The sequence below is a fragment of the Bombus impatiens genome, unplaced genomic scaffold (assembly GCF_000188095.3).
Source record: "Bombus impatiens unplaced genomic scaffold, BIMP_2.2 scf_0019, whole genome shotgun sequence".
NCBI lineage: Eukaryota > Metazoa > Arthropoda > Insecta > Hymenoptera > Apidae > Bombus > Bombus impatiens.
In genome coordinates, this window is record NT_176438.1 from 1,682,278 (window position 1) to 1,687,808 (window position 5,531).

Sequence of the window (5,531 nt, forward strand, 5' to 3'; positions counted from 1 at the left end):
TTATCCCGTTGCGGGTGCCGCAAAAGAGGCTGCTTCGCCTTTGTCGGTTGATTCCTTTTCCTTGGAAAAATTATCTGGCGGATTCCCCTGGGAACGAGGCAGCGGCTCTCACGGCGGGGAAGCACGTCGCGTGGACGGCGACTACCTGGCAGATCACACGACGACCATAGGTTTTCTTGTATTATTTACTCGCAATTATTCGCGCAACCGGCGTACGAAGGTAGACGCGGCCGGCATCGATCCGATTCTGTTTATAACCGGTGTATCCTACACGTATGGCTTCCAGAGAAGTGAATTCTCAGCGATGCGCGATTCTTACAGACGGCCGCGATAACAAAGTTATCGGTGCCCTGGCGATCCCATAGTTTCGTTCGATCGGAGCTCGTGGAAACATCTCGTTATCCCTTGATCGGTTTCCATCGGGCGAAATAATCGCTCGGGTGATACCTTTGCCCCCTTGGCGTTATAAATAGCCGCGAGTTCGATGCACCGAATTAAATATACAACGATGTTTTGCCTACGAGAGGCGAGATATTGCTCGCACGATGACAAGAAAACGCGCTGACACGCGAAACTCCACACCTACTTCTTTCGAATTATCCAGCAATTTCCACGTGCACGACGAGCGTCGAATTGATTTACTTCAGCGGCTAATAGGTGAGACATGCAGCTCACCCTCGGCAAACGACGAGATTACTCGGCCCTTAAGGGGCTGAATGTCTCGCCAGAAGCAATTTGCTCGGCCGAATTCGTTACATATTTCAAGCGATGACATTTTCAAGATCTCGATTAACGAGCGGCACGACCTCGCGCTACGTGTGTGCTACCATCAGGGACGAGCGACTACATGTGGTGGCTTCTATACACGCGCCATCCTCTCTCCTCGCATTTGTCTGGTCGCTGATGATTTCACCGATGGGGTTGGCTAAGGGTGACGCGACGAGGGTGAGTATATGGGTCATGGCTAGTGGCGGAGTTCTTGCGCGCACTGTTTTCCGCTCGCCATCCACCACTGGCCCACTACCGTCTTTGTCTACGCGTCTATTATTTCGCAACGGACGCGCGTTCCTTTGGTCTGGCAATTTATTCGTGTTGGAGTGTATTACGAGCGAGAAAACGAAAAAAATAAATTACAAGGCTGGCGATTTTCGATCAGCCGCGAGTAGATACCATAACGAAAGTGCGGCTAATGAGCGCCAAGATTAGAAAACAGTCTATTTTGCTGTATTCGTGGATGCGTTTACGATTATTTATGCTAATGGAATATACATTAGCGAAATTGGCCAAGGCGAAACATATTACGATAAGCTGTGCGATCGAGCCGAGTCTTTTTTACGCCTTTTAACGCGTGACATTGTTTTAAGGAAATCGAGTCGCTTTCACTCACGTTCCTCGTTACCGGCGTCCCTCTAACGAGCTCCGACTCGACCCATTCTCTCGTTTCATCTTCCGAGATCGTCGAGTCGATTTCGATAGATGCAACGAAAGGGGACTCGTAGTCAGAGTCGCAGGATGGAGCTTGGTGTGAGAGATCATTCCCGAGAAATTCCCAAAATAAAAAAACACGCCCACGACCGTTAAAGTCTTGGAAAGTGGAGACGTCGGAATACTTGGTTACTTTAGAATTTAGAAAAAAAAAAAAAAAAAGAAAAGAAAAAGAGATGATCAGGATGAGCGCGTGTGATCGCGACGACGAGTGTTCGAGTACATGGGATGCGTACAACTGCGCCATCGCGTAAGGCTGCGGTTGGTTTTTCCGCGACTGCGTCGTATACTCTTGTCGGACCAGGAAAATTCAGCCGGAGGAAAGGCGAGAAAACGCGGACGTTAAACGCGAGCATGAACGAGTCGCCAATATACCGACATGTAGGCCAGTGTGTTGGTCGCGACGCGACGCCACGCACCAATTGATTTCCTCCGCGGCAACCCACTGACTCGATCACAGACCACCGGCTCGTTATTCCATCCAATTTGCACCATCTATTTCATAAAACTGCGTACTAACACGCTACATGCTCAACTACGCGGTTCCAGCTTATGTCTATGACTGCATCGAGTACGCAACTTTTCTGCTCTTACGAACGTCGTTGCAAAGCTTACGAACGCTGCAATTTTAGCTGCACGCGACGTAAGCGAACTGGCTGGACGAATGGACCTTCCCGTGACAGTCCTTTCGGCTTCTCCCTTGAGCAACCTTGAGCAACCAGAGAATCTAACGAATTTGCCAGTGTACCGTGGTTAACTATTTATACCAAGTTCAAAGAAAATAGATCGATATAGGTCATGGTTCTCGGGGAACTCTTTCTTCTCTTTATTTTCTATCTTTGGTAGCCACGAAGACGGCGCAACGGTACGCTGGTCCGTTTCTATTTTCAAGGAGCCGCAGCTCCGTATTCGCTAGAGCTTCTGGAGCTTACGACTATCGAAACTATGCGGCCGACCTCTGCTACGAGTCTGTCGGAATTCTAGTTTCGCGCTACGGGAATAGCAAAGCTCGATTTCCATCATTCTCGTCGACTCTCTTCCTCCTCGAGGATGAAAAGACACAGGACTCTTATAACTTATAATAACAGGATTCTTTTCAAAACAAACTTTTCAAAATGCTATATCGATGAATGACGAAAGCGAGCCGATATATTACAACGCACGCGAGGCTTACGAAGTCTTGCGAAGGCGATCGTCGATCGTATTGCGCGATAATTCTGAAACAGCCGCTAAGAAGCGCGTTCCCAAGGTTCGTGTTATTTTCCATGGCCGTGGAATTCCGTGTGCCAGCTATTTTCAAAGGAAACCCGTGACGGCTGAGTTTTGACCGACAGACCTTTTCGAACGTGCAAACAGCATCTAAAGCAATTTCGTCGCTTCCGCAACGACGAGCAAGGGACGTAATCGAGATCGAACGGTGACATGTTCCGGCGCGGCGATTTTAACGGCTATCGCATCGTCATCGTGCGAAAATCCAGCGAACGTTGAAGTAGTGGAGGAAGAAGCTCGCGCGTATCAGCCTGACAGCAATCACCAGGGATCCCCGTGGAAGGAGGTCCGACGCATTCGGGCGCACGCCGTACACCGCACACTGCCGACCACGGACAAAGGAAAACGCGGTGCACTGTGAACCAACCGATTGAGAGCACGGCTCTTCGTTGGTGCAGCCGACAGCACAACTGGCGGCTGTCCTACCTGTCCTACCGCACCTCTGCACATCCACCCACGCTATATCGATCGTTCCTCCTCTCCCTGGCTCTCCTCTACCCACTTCCTTCTCTTCCTCTCTTCTGCCACTGTACTAGTACCTAGTATTCCTCGTGGTGGCGGTACTGTTAATAGTAGCATCGCAGATGCTATTTGTACATTGGCTATTCGACTACTATCAAGCGCCAGCCACGCTTCTAATACGCTGCCTTGGCATCGTCGTGGCCAGACGCACATACGCCCTTTCGCCTTTTCCAACTTGCAGCCTCCGTTACGTCCGATCGCCCTCTTAGCGTTGCAGACGGTTTGGTAGACGATCTAACGCGTCGTGGTCAACGTTTTCTTGGTCGACAACAGGTGCGATCGACGTGAAAACCTAGTATTGCATTGGCAACTAAGTGACTGCGGACTTGTCAATACCACCCAATGACAAAATCCGCAATCACTTAGTTGCCAACATGGGTAACGATCGTTTCAGACATTGCGCGCCATCGATTTGCCTGCACTTGTGCAAAGGTGGAAATTTTTACTTTCAAATTAATACTTTACCGACCGCTATCGGTTCAACAGCATACGCGCGTCCGACCAGCAGCTCAAGCGCAGATTCTCCCTGGCTCCGGCTCTCTTTCGGTTTAGACTTTTCAATACCATTCTTTTCGTTCATCGCGAACGATAAGTTTTTCAAATTGCTATAAAACTGTGCGAGCTTACAAAACAACGCAATTGAGCAAGGTACCTCGGTACTAAATAACAAATTACTGCTCGAATAATGAGAAAGATTGTCGGCGACAAAGAGCCGATTAATAGGCTGTCGGTCGGCAAGCGTTGACAACAAAAAGCCGATTAATAGACTGTCGGTCGGCAAGCGTTGACGACAAAAAGCCGATTAATAGCCTGTCGGTCGGCAAGCGTTGACGACAAAAGCCGATTAATCGGCTATCGGTCGTTAAAGTGTTAAACCGTCGTTCCATTGGGCAAAAGAATTTCGTTAAGCTCGAACCGGCGATTCGATAAGGGCGGAGCGACTTCCGTGTGTGCGTCTCGTGAAGTTCAGCTTCCTGTTATTGCGATTTCATGGCGATTTAATCGCGCTCTGTGAGGAAAACACGTTTACTCGATTACTGGGAGAAGGAAGGAAAACGAGATTTCGTTAAACCGGTAGGAGAGGAGCAGAACTGAAGAGTTACGTAATTGGTCGCGGCGTAGTAGGCGGCTGGTGGGACAAGGCGAACAATAGAAAAGGAAACGGCGGATGGAGCGTGGTTCCAAAATGTTTCCTCGTTGGCCGCGCGCTTCGACTCTCGGTACGCAACGCATGTTTTGCAGGTAATACGCAGAACACTTTAGTTACGCAACACTCGTGCAACGAAAAGGAATCTCGTGACGAAAAGTAAGAAACGATTGTGTCATTTCGCGCAACTCTGATCACCTTCTCCAACCTTTCGCCGAATCGTCGGACAAAATTTGTCAGCCATCTACAACTAAATTTACAGAGTCCTGTTGGAATCACGAGCGAATAAATCGTAGCAGCAACGGTCGTTTCTAAAGTATTTTAGCAAACTCGTTTTTCAAACACTTGTTGCCCAGTTCGTTTAACCGCGATCGAACACGTATCAGCGGAACGAACGAGCAATTGCGATCATCAAATACGTAGATCGAAGTCAAGGCAGCGATCGTAACTTCGTAATGACTTGGTAACTTTCGATGCGCTTATTACGCGTGTTCGTCGCTTGCGTAAGAGAATCGTGTTATTTAAAAACGGGATGTTGTGTCGTGTAAAAAGGGTACACGTAAGATACAGCTTCGTATCGCGCGGGTACGTTGCACCCTGAATTATCGATCTCCAGATCCTACCCTCTTTTTTTTTTTTTTTTTTTTAACCCCTATTTACGTTTTTCTTCTCGGCGCGGCGATCAGCTGTGTATCACGCGAGCAATCATTTTTATCGTGCAAACAGATACGCGACGAGCAGTCTCCGGCGTGAAAATGTACACCGAAACGTAAAACGATACGTCGAAGACGGATTACGATTTAAAGTGAAACGAAGTGGCGCGCGAGAGAGAAAGGAAAGAGATAGGGGAGCGAATGATCGGACAGCAAATGATTCATAAAACGATCGCGTCGCAATAAAGGCACGCGTGAATAGCGAATGCGTAACGGTTACTCGATCAACGAGTCTGTTTATAACGAGAGAGCTTCGTTCTGCGTCTGCGTAACAGTCGCAAAGAAACGTAAATTGGTAGCGCGATACCGTTCGATAGAAAAAGATAACGGCAGAAAGACGGAGAAAAGCGGAGAGACCGAGGGGACGGCACGTCACTTCCGGTCCATTAAGAGCA

At 48.7% G+C, this 5,531-nt stretch overlaps 1 protein-coding gene across 2 annotated transcripts in view; it reads right to left on the reverse strand.

Annotated features, from left to right (window-relative positions):
• The window catches only part of LOC100745443, a 41,317-nt gene that overhangs the window by 5,765 nt on the left and 30,021 nt on the right, over nucleotides 1-5,531 (reverse strand). The window lies entirely within an intron of this gene.